Source organism: Anolis carolinensis, chromosome 1 (genome assembly GCF_035594765.1).
Source record: "Anolis carolinensis isolate JA03-04 chromosome 1, rAnoCar3.1.pri, whole genome shotgun sequence".
Taxonomy (NCBI): Eukaryota; Metazoa; Chordata; class Lepidosauria; order Squamata; family Dactyloidae; genus Anolis; species Anolis carolinensis.
In genome coordinates, this window is record NC_085841.1 from 212,073,106 (window position 1) to 212,085,279 (window position 12,174).

Genomic DNA, 12,174 nt, shown 5'->3' on the forward strand with positions numbered 1-12,174 from the left:
AGCAGGGGTGGAGGATCTTCCATGGGTTGCAGAATGCTTTTTTTGGGGGGGGGGGGGGATAAAGCCACATATAACTAGTGCCACATTGGATCTCTGCTATAGTTATTCCCTACAATACTAATGAGGAATTGTGAAGATTCTTTGTCATGGGCACCTGTTTCTAAAAATTGTGCCATAATTTTTTATGGAAATAAAATAATGGAGTGTTATTCATAGATATATATTCCAAGAGAAGTACTTCCAACACAGTTGCAGATCTCTAAAATCTTCTCCCTCTATTCCATGATGCATAGCAGAATACTCCTTTACTTTGGTTGAAATGCTGAATTTGCTAGATTCAGGTAATCTCCACTAAGCACCGTAGAACTTCCTTTTGCACAAACATTCAGGGGGCTCTTCTGCACAACATATTAATACTGCTGGTTGCATCCGTTTGTTAAGTCAAAGTTATTAATTTACTGTTTGCCTATGGTCCCATCTACACTGCCATATAATGTAGATTTGTATAATGCAGTTCAATACAGTTAAACTGCATTTGACTGGATTATATAGCAGTATCGACACATATAATGCAGTTCAATGTAGTTATACTGTATTATGAAACTGCATTATACAGAAGTATAGATGGAGCCTTAGAAATAATATATGAACATCCAAGATCTGAGGTTTGTTTAATTTTTAATTTTCAGTTCTAATATCGAGGGGGAATGTATAAAGATATTTGAATGGCAGTAAAATGAGGTTCTATGTGATAGACAATACAATATTTGCTTTTCTGTTTCTGTTGGATTAAAAGATAATCAGTGATTATATTACTTAATTATCCGTTTGTTGATTAAACCAAGATTATAGTATATTTGAAGATGAATACTGATAATATATATTCAAGAATAGCAAGAAATACACTGTAATTTTCAGAAGCTTCTTTTCATCTGTAGTAACTGAAAGTAGCATGTGAGGTTTATGGATTTCTTTAATGTTGCTGGGAGGCATTTAAATGTAGTTCTTTTGAACTTGATTCCTGCAGGGAACATTAAACTTTTTTCATCCTTTGAAGACAAAAGCTCTTTTGCTTAGTTTCAGCAGATTAGAGCTCTGGTTTTCTTAAATTCAAGGGTTTACAAAAAGAAATTAATAGCAATGAATCCATTATGATATTACTCTGGAAGAATAATATGGTGCACAAACTTACCAGATGCATGGTGAATTTCACAATACGTTACGACTCATAATAATCACAATAAGCCTAGTATTCTGGGTTTGTGTGTTCTTCTTTTTTTCCTCTTCGAGTGCAACCATGCTTTTATTTTTGATCAACCCAACTTTAACCATTCAGTCAGATCCTAAACTGGTTAATATCTTAACCATAGTTAGTTTGAAGCAACCCAACTTTATATCATATACAGTAGAGTCTCACTTATCCAAGCCTCGCTTTTCCAAGCCTCTGGATTATCCAAGCCATTTTTGTAGTCAATGTTTTCAATATATCGTGATATTTTGGTGCTAAATTCGTAAATACAGTAATTAAAACATAACATTACTGCGTATTGAACTACTTTTTCTGTCAAATTTGTTGTATAACCTGATGTTTTGGTGCTTAATTTGTAAAATCATAACCTAATTTGATGTTTAATAGGCTTTTCCTTAATCCCTCCTTATTATCCAAGATATTCGCTTATCTAAGCTTCTGCTGGCCTGTTTAGCTTGGATAAGTGAGACTCTACTGTACATACAAACATCAGATAACAATTTTTAAAAACACCAGAAAAAATGGGTGAGAAAGGGAAAAAGTACAAAATCCATTTGCAAAAATGACCTTCACAGTAATACTTTCAATTGTTTTCATAGCACAGAAGTCTTTGGGTGCATATACCCAGTGAGAGGATGTTTGGCACTGCTGTGGGTAGTTGGACAGTATCAAAGATGAAATTTCAGAACTTTGCTCCTAAAAGGCTGGTGTGATTCTTACACCAGATCTTGCACAAAGTCTTGTGAGACTGCAAATCCAGTGAGGCTTCATTAATGACTTACCATGCCTATATACTGAGGGTATCAACAGACTTAATTATGACTTTCTATCAGCTCCATTCACTTCTTTATTACCCCATGTGCATTGGCACCCTATCGCTGGAGGTAGATTCCCCTCAAATAACAGATCATTTATTTGTTTTATTAACAGTTTATTTGTAAAGGAATTATGAACCACATCACATTAGGAAACACTCAGTTTCATTTGGTATTCATCCTATATTTTTATGACTGTTTTCAGGTAGAATGCATACTGATCCCATTACACCTGATTATTACAGTTCTTATGTTTAGAAAATACTGATTTTCCGATCACATGCAAAAGCAGCTCTTCAGCAACAGAAGAAACCATAGTATTAAAAAAACCACGAATCATCCATTTCTGCAACATTTCACAGCCGGATTCTGAGGGAATAGTGATGGGATGGGGCAAACATCATTTGCTAGGATCCATTTGAAATCATTGTCAAACAGTCTTAGAAACTGAGTATTTCCTAATGTGATAAGGTTACTTGTTACTGTACATTGTTTAATATGTTTCATGAGTTAACATTATATTAACATTAACATTATAATAGTCTTTTAAATTCCTTTGAACTGTTTACACTGGTTTTATTGTACACCACCATGGGCAGTAAGATAAGATGCCTTTGGAAGAAGAACACAACTGTGGTTCCAGTGATGATAAATGCTCTGGGAACAAATCCAAAAGTGACCTGAATGAAATAGCCACAGATAGAATCTCAATGGGAGCCCTGGTGGCAAAATGAATTAATTCACTGAGCTGCTGAATTTGCAGACTGAAAGGTTCCCAGGTTCAAATCCTGGGAGCGGCTTGAGCGCCTGCTATTAGCCCCAGCTCCTGCCAACCTAGCAGTTTGAAAACATGCCAACGTGAGTAGATCAATAGGTACTGCTCCGGCAGGAAGGTAATGGCGCTCCATGCAGTCATGCCGGCCACATGACCTTGGAGGTGTCTACGGACAACTCCAGCTCTTCGGCTTAGAAATGGAGATGAGCACCAATCCCCAGAGTCGGACACAACTGGACTTAACGTCAGGGGAAAACCTTTACCTTTACCTAGGATCTCAATAGTTCAATTATGAAAAATAACAGAACAATATAGGCAGCCCCTGAGTTACAAACATCCAACTTACATATGGCTGCTAGTTATAAATGGAGGCAAGACAACAGGAAGTGAGAGGTCTACTCCAGGAAGGGAAATTCTTGAGGAAAAGGTGTCTCCTCTGAAGTTTCTTTCCAATTCTTTCCAGAACAAGCCAAATTTTTCAAAATCCAATCATTACAGAGACAAAAGTGAGGTGAAATCTTCTGAACAGGGGCACAGACAGCAAAACAAATACCAATTAACTTTTTTATAATTCTGGATTTCTCTTCCTACTTCATGTTAGATCCTCAGGAATGAAAATTGCTGCTCAGAAACAAATATAAGGCAAATTACTGTTCAATAAAATAATTGTTCATTGTTAGTTCAACAACACTTTCAACCCCATCAGTGTAAGAAGGAGCATCAGAGCAGCTTTTTATTTTTGCTTTGGGAAAGTTCCTTATCTCAAATGCTCGGTTTCCCGACTCCATAGAATAGTACACTCCAATCTCCAGAGATCTTTTTTTTGTGGGTCTTTGGAATGTTGATCTGCCTCTTTTTGTAGCCTTCAGTGTTAGAGAGTGGGAGGAAGAATCTCCCAAAATACTGCTAGGAAGATAAGGAAAGATCTTGTCACTTTGTTATCTTTTAAGAGAACTTATACGGCACCAGTGAGTGATTGATAAGTCAGTATAGTGCTGGGTTTCTTATGGATGGATGGTCTGTTTGATGGAAAAGGTATGGTGCCTTTGGGATTCCTTTTGATATGGATACTTTCTGCCATAGTAGCACTACATATAAAGGCATGGTTAAAAACAGGTGTAGCCCACATGTTTGTAGTCATAAGTTGCAAAGACTTTTGCAAGCAAATTAATCTGGAATTTGTATTCGGGTTCTGTGATTACGAAGGTTGAATCATACATAATCTTTACCAAAATTCGAAACACTGGTAGAGTAAAAGAAAGGTGCAATTTTGCTTTTGGATTTATGGTAAAAGTGTTAACTTTCAAATTGAAAGCCCCCCAAAGGAGTTGTACATATTTTCTATCTCAATATAATACTAGAACTGCTCTAGTCCAGTAGTTCTCAACCTGTGGATCCCCAGATGTTTTGGCGTTAACGTCAAACTTCCAGAAATCCTAACAGCTGGTAAACTGGCTGGGATTTCTGGGAGTTGTAGGCCAAAACATCTGGGGACCCACAGATTGAGAACCACTGTTTTAGACTTTGATAGGACCTGGTAGAAGGTGTTCATAATATTATAAAAATAAATAAAAACATACTTTAAAAAAAGAATACAGTACTCACTCCTCTGTATTGAGTTTTTGCATATGTGTGTGCCTTCAAGTCACATATCAATGTATGGTGATCACATGAATTTCATAGGTAAGAAATATCCTTAATTACAGCTGCTTATATATAGGATTGCGTCACATTTTGAGTACAGATGGTTTGCTGGGTGCTGATGTTGCATAGATTTTTGTATTCACTTCAATGTAGAAATGCAATTCATATGTTTCAAGAAATTGCACTAGGGAGAGGCATGCCTACCAAACTCCAGTTATACAGGTTCTCTTAGCTCACTGCTTCTAAAACTGTGGGTCCTGACTCCAAATGGGGTCTATTTCACTTAATATTGGGGTTATGAAAAATTTGGCAACAGTAAATTGGCATTTGCAAGGCTTACTAAAAAGGCTGATTTTCTTTTTGATAAAGTATAGCTGAAGCATTTTCTGCAGAGTCCACTGTAAACACTGCACACCATATTCGTGTAAATGTCTAAAACAGCTACTAGGTGATGTTCAGAAGACTTTTGCTGGTACCAAATTTTTGGGGACCCCAACACTAGGGGAAAAGATTTGCCTTAACTCCAGTGTCTGGCCCAAATCAGCTCTAAAGGATTGAGAAACAAGGTGCAGTTGAGTTAGTGGAAGTCTATTCATGCAACATTGGATGTCAAAACTATGCATGAAAGAATATAGCATCAAGAGAATTGTTTAATCTTAGAAAAGCCATTGAGAAGAAGAAGAAGCTTGTAGACTGGTGATGAAAAAGCCTCTGTGGCTTTTCTAAGATAAAACAATTATCTCAATGTTATACGTATTCTTTCATGTATAATTCTCTTGCTGTGTAGCTTATTTTATTTATATCCCTGCAATACGTTCTGGAGGAATTTGATGCACTGTTTCCCAAATCATTGTACACACTGCACTTTTCCAAATTCTGAATTTTTTATAGACAAACTGAATGAACATTTTCATCCTTTTTCAGTCCCACTCCCCTTCTGTGTATTGTAGTTTATTGGTAAGCCAGTTGTAAGAATGGCTTTAAAATATTTCTAGTTTTGTTGTTTATTTATTTCTGGCAATTTCCTAAAATAATCCTACTTAAGAAAGGGAAATTATCCAGTTTTATCAGCATCTGCAGAAGTAAATTAGGATTTTGGTGAAAATTAGCTTATTAGTATGACTTTTTTGGAGCAGACTTTAACTGTTTCTTAGGCTGGACTTACTAAGAGAAACAATTTTCCATCCTTCTTAGTAGAAGCCATGGTGGTACAATGGGTTAAACCTTTGTGAATTGCTGACATGAAGGTTGGGTTGCTGACCTGAAGGTTGCCGATTGGAATCCGCTAGATAGTGGGGACATGAGAGAAGTCTCCTAGCAATACATCCAGGTGTCCCCTGGGCCACGCCTGTGTAGATGGCCAGTTCTCTTACACCAAAAGTGACTTTTAGTATGTTCTCAAGTCGCTTCTGACATGATTTTAAAAAATTCTTCTTAGTCTTCCAGTGGGACCAGTTTTCCCATTAGTGCTGAGTCTGATACTCACCTGCTCTGTCATGACACAACCCAACTCACAGTAGTAGCAAGTGCTCACTTCATTATGTGGATTTTAAAATATTGAAAAGGGCATTTTGATTGCTTCTTAAATGTAACTAAGACACTATGATAATGCTTAATTCCACCTTCTTCACGAGGACAAGCAGATCAAAAGGAAAAGGGAAGCGGTGGGTTCACAGGGACTCACACAAAATTAATTAAAATCCCCAATGGAATTACACAAGCAAGCAAAAAACATTGTGAAAAATTCCCCTTCCGACCCCTACTCACAGCTCCAACTATTGAAATGGTGGGGAGGAGATTGATAGCCTTCCAAATGTCACATACCAAATGGATTTGGCTATGTTGGCATGCTGTTTCCTTGGGCCACAGTGGGCCAAATTCACATGATTATATTTAGTTATTTAAGTCTGTAGCTAATTTAATTTTAAAGACTCAGGGGAGGCAGTAAAGCAATGCAAACAGAAAACAAAACATTTAAACAAAACTTGACAGCACCCTGTAAATACAAAAATATTAGCTGCAGATTGCCTTAGCTGAGTACACTAAGCAGTAAAATTAAGAGTTTCAAAAATATTTCTAGGTGATTGTTTCTGTATGATCTGATTTGGCATTGGGAAATATCTAAGCAGTTGAGTAACTTCTCAGTCGTCATGTGATAACATGGTTTATGGAAGGCTTCTTAGGATTAAAGCTGCTATTGCTATCTCAAACTAAAAAGGCTAATGTTCTCCTTGCATTTGGAAGACAAGTATATCGTGCAGTTAAATGTTGCAGAATGGAATAGTTTTGTTGAGCTTTCCAGCCAGCCAGCTATGTCCTATTAAAGCACATTTAATTAAACCAGAATATTTATTTCTTATTTTTTCCAGGATATTTAAAAATAATGAGATATCGGCTATACATGCAAAAATATATACTACTGAAAATTTCTGTGGACTTGTCAGTGAAATAACATGTTCATACAATTTTAATCCTTCTTGGTCTTCTATGATGATCCAAATGTCTTAGTACACTGTGGGTCCCAAACCCAAATGGTACGTCCTTAGCTCAATGATGGGTTCATGAAACATTAATGGTAAAGGTTTTCCCTGATGTTAAGTCCAGTCATGTCTGACTCTGGGGGTTGGTGCTCATCTCCATTTCTAAGCCGAAGAGCCGGCGTTGTCCGTAGACACCTCCAAGGTCATGTGGCCAGCATGACTGCATGGAGCGCCCTTACCTTCCCGCTGGAGCGGTACCTATTGATCTACTCACATTTACATGTTTTCGAACTGCTAGGTTGGCAGAAACTGGAGCTAACAGCGGCCGCTCACGCCACGAGTTTGAACCTGAGACCTTTCGGTCTGCAAGTTCAGCAGCTCAGTGCTTTAACACACTTCGCCATTGGGGCAACAGTAAAACATTTCTGACCCCTCTATTTATACAAATTTGTTAGCAATAATGTGCAGTGAACTCTGCAAAAAAAAAAAAAAGGCTTCATCTGTACTTCATAAAAAGGAGAATCAACCTGTTTAGCAAGCCCTGCAAATGCTGAGTTATTATCAGCAAATGTTTGTTTTATATACCTATAATACCTGGGGTCATGTAAACATTTCTCAAGCGAAAAGGGGTTGTGAGTGGAAACGGTTTAAGGAACCCTGTCCTAGAAGACATTAAGAACCTCATCACATGGATAAGGTCCAGTTATTTGATTTGCCAGCCTCTGTGGTGAAGCGGGGCGGCAGTGAGGCAATCTTGGCGCCCTGACTGCTAGCTGACGCTTCCCCATCCCATGTGGGAAAATGTTTCTGTGTGATTTGAGTCTGCCAAAGCTCCATTGTTCCTTATGGAGCATGAGGAGGCTTCTGTGTTGGCGGTGGCAGCATCCTACCACACTGCTGCCCCAGTTCATCCATGGAGCCCCATCAGAAGTCACACTATATTGTCTGATGGGCAACGTGGGGATCTATGGGTGGACTGAGGGAGAAGCATCCTAGGACACTTCTTTTGCCAGGTGTGATAAAGCTGTCAGTTGTGCATGCACTCTATTTTTAACGAAGCCTCGTGTGAGATGGAAAGTGGAGCAAACTGGGAAAGTCTACACTGGCTCCTAAAGCTGCAACATGTCCAGAGCAGAAGTGATCTGGACTAGTTCGATAAGCTGCACCTGGCCAAACCTACCTCGATGCCACATTAGTGTTCCCACTGCCCAGCTAGACCGTCCCTTCATTCTCATGTGTTGCCACCATAGGTTCCCCTCCTTCTTCTGTTGGTTGTGTGGGCACCTCTACTGATGTCCGAACAGGGCACCTGCCTCTGCCAGGAGCTTGCACAGAGCTCTGTGTCTGGCTGGGAGTGGCGGTGGCAGTGACAGAGAAACTGGAATTTCTTTTTATAAAAAAGAAAAGAAAATGTTATAATGAATACAAGAATAGTACTATTCAGCTAATCTTTACTTGTACTCGCACTGTTTTTCACCGTATAAAATCAAAGGGAGTTATTCAGAGAGAATTAGTTGGCACCTAAATCCAAAGGCAACATATATAAGAAGACAGAACACACACAAAGTACACCTGTTCTGGACTAGTTCGATAAGCTGCACCTGGCCAAACCTACCTCGATGCCACATTAGTGTTCCCACTGCCCAGCTAGACCGTCCCTTCATTCTCATGTGTTGCCACCATAGGTTCCCCTCCTTCTTCTGTTGGTTGTGTGGGCACCTCTACTGATGTCCGAACAGGGCACCTGCCTCTGCCAGGAGCTTGCACAGAGCTCTGTGTCTGGCTGGGAGTGGCGGTGGCAGTGACAGAGAAACTGGAATTTCTTTTTATAAAAAAGAAAAGAAAATGTTATAATGAATACAAGAATAGTACTATTCAGCTAATCTTTACTTGTACTCGCACTGTTTTTCACCGTATAAAATCAAAGGGAGTTATTCAGAGAGAATTAGTTGGCACCTAAATCCAAAGGCAACATATATAAGAAGACAGAACACACACAAAGTACACCTGCTTATCAGTTGTGTATTATTAAACATGGTGGTTGGTTTCTGTGTTAGTAATCTTTAAAGATCCTTTATGAAAAAACAGCAGTTCACTCTTCTGAACATCTCAGAGAGTCTCCTATTAGCAGGGCAGACTTCAGTCAAAGAGATTCCAGCCTGCCTTTGTACATTCCTTCAGGGCATTTTTGCAAGGGAGGTTGTTGTGCTTTTAAAGGTACTTGATAAGAGACCTGGTGCACCAACCCCAGACCTGCACCACCAACCACCACCATGCATTAGTCTAGAAGGTATTTGGATGTACATGCTCCTGTACCACTCGGTACCACCATTTATCCCAGAGAAATATCTGACCATTTGCAGGATACATTATAAATCAGGATGTCACTACCAGACAATCAGATTCGAACATTCCTTGCATAAAGCCGTTTGCCTTCCGTGCATCCCAAAGGAGTGCATCACTTAGCTGTGTTTATGAGTGGTGATATGCCTGGTTTCCTGACAGCCCTAGGATAACCTGTTGTCTGTTTATCTCATTGTATGTTCAAGGATTTACTGGCGCTGTCTCTTTTGGACACATTTCTTTGTTGTAATTGAAATAGGTAATTTCAAACACTTGATTAATGAGACAAGACATTTAGCTTGATAGACTATGAGCGCTTATCCCCCCCTTCAGTGTTTTTAGTTAAGGCTGTGTGAAACAGAAGTTGATGGAAGTATTTATAAATTGGTTTAGTCCCTTTTTTTCCTTATTGTCTTGCTAATTTTTAACTTAAATTTTAGTGTGCAGCTCCTGATGGCAACAGCAGCATGATTTGTCCACATTAGGAAGAGACAAAGTGCTATCCTATTATTTTGCAAATAATGTAGTACAGTAGAGTCTCACTTATCCAACACTTGCTTATCCAATGTTCTGGATTATCCAATGCATTTTTGTAGTCAATGTTTACAATACATCGTGATATTTTGGTGCTAAATTCGTAAATACAGTAATTACTACATAGCATTACTGTGTATTGAACTACTTTTTCTTTAAAATTTGTTGTATAACCTGATGTTTGGGTGCTTAATTTGTAAAATCATAACCTAATTTGACGTTTAATAGGCTTTTTCTTAATCTCTTCTTATTATCCAACATATTCGCTTATCCAACATTCTGCCGGCCCGTTTACGTTGGATAAGCGAGACTCTACTGTATACAAATAAGTTTGTGGGATAAGTTCTTTTGAGCTGTTGTCTTTGCTGAAGGATTTATTCTTAGTTACTAAACTTGTATGGTTGCTCATCAACCTTTGATGTTTCAGAAGTTCATAGAACAAAAGGTAAAATATAAGAATTTAGAAATGCAGCAATGAAATTACAGTGGCAAAATAAAATTTACAAAATAAGTCAGAATGAATAACTTCTCTGTGTATTGAAGAAGATTAAACCAAATGTGCATCTTAGATTATTAGAATATTGCTTATCTCAGCAGTTTGGTCTATTTTGTTGTTGTTGCAAATTGGTTATAAGATGTGGATTAATAGAAACGTATGATTCACTGAATTATTTCCTTCATAAAGAAGGAGCCAAGCAGACCTTTTTTGTGAGGTTAGGATTTTCATGGCTGGGAAGGGTGCAGCAGGGTTCCATCCTGGGCCCGGTTCTGTTCAACATCTTGCAGTGGAACTCTCTGCCCCAGAGTGTGGTGGAGGCTCCTTCTTTGGAGGCTTTTAAGCAGAGGCTTGATGGCCGTCAGGGGTGCTTTGGATGCAGTTTTCCTGCTTCTTGGCAGCGGGTTGGATTGGATGGCCTGTGAGGTCTCTTCCAACTCTACTATTCTATGAAAGACTTCCTCAGCAAGGGAAAGCATACAAAGTATGATCCCCAGAAAGAAGGGATTCATCTTTTTTTTGAGGATTTTAAAAGTATAATATTAAAATGTGAAGAGATTACCAATCCTTCTTCAGGGTAATATGCTTTATGACTTGTTGTACATATATTTGTAGGAGTACTCCCATGTTCATTTAGTGTTCAATCAACACTAAATGATTCAGTCAAATGGTCAGAATCATCAAAATATGCCGATTGATGTAGGAGGATTTGAAATGTCTTGTGTATCTGTAATCAGTGATGGCTCACTCAAACAAGGGACTTATTGCTTGCCTGTTGTAGGGTTTGGTCCTTGGTTATTACCAGTGATGTAGGTTTCCTGCATTTTTTTGAATTAGAATATTTCCCACTATAATACATCAGCAGTGGTCTAATTTAATTATATTAATTTTACATTTTGTATAAATATCTAAAAAGAAGTACCATTATTACATGCGTTTGTGTCATTTTCAACATATGGTCAACCTCTGCTGTAACAGATTTGTTCAGACAAAGTTTGCCATTGCTTTCCTCAGATGCTTACAGAGAGTGATGTGCCAAAGTCACCCAGTGGGTTTCATGGCTGAGCAGGGATAGGCAAAGTTTAAATGTCATAGTCCTAATGCTTGCTGATGTATTTTATTAATGTTATTTTATTGTTATTGTTTTAATTATATATGCTGTTGTTGTTTTATCTGTAGATTTGGGCTTGGTCCCCATGTGAACCGCTCCGAGTCCCTTCGAGGAGATGGAAGCGGGTTATAAATAAAGTACAGTGTTCCCTCACTTATAGCGGGGGTTAGATTCCAGGACCACCCACAATAAGTGAAAATCCGTGAAGCAGGGACGCTATATATTTATACATTATTTTAGTAGTTATACACTATTTTAAGTCTTTATCAACCAATCATGTGTTGATAAATCACATCCTTCTCCTCCTGTTGCTGCTTGGGCTCCTTTTCTCTCCCTTCGGCTTCTCCTTCCTCCCTTCCTTAGGCTATAAATTGTAATTTTTTATGATTAATAATATTCTTTTAGAGTTTATTGAAAAACCGTGAAACAGTGAATCTGCAAAAAGTGAACCGCAAAGTAGTGAGGGAACACTGTATTATTATTATTATTATTATTATTGTCAAACTTTGCATCGTAATAGATTTAATTTGAGAACTGTGAAAGGTTTGGGGGTCATTGGATGCTACCTTCCATTGAGTCACATCACTGATCTATCTAAACCAGTATTGCCATCTCCCACTGGCAGTGGCTTTCTATTTTTTGTTGGTCCTGCTGGATATCTCTAAAATTATTCCCTAGTAGTCTCCTCTTCTAACTAGACTAGATCTTACTTCAAAATAAGACATGA

The 12,174-nt window shown here is 38.3% G+C and overlaps 1 protein-coding gene across 2 annotated transcripts in view; it reads left to right on the forward strand.

Moving 5' to 3' along the window:
* lrp2 (LDL receptor related protein 2) overlaps positions 1–12,174 on the forward strand; it is a 189,848-nt gene that overhangs the window by 25,617 nt on the left and 152,057 nt on the right. The window lies entirely within an intron of this gene.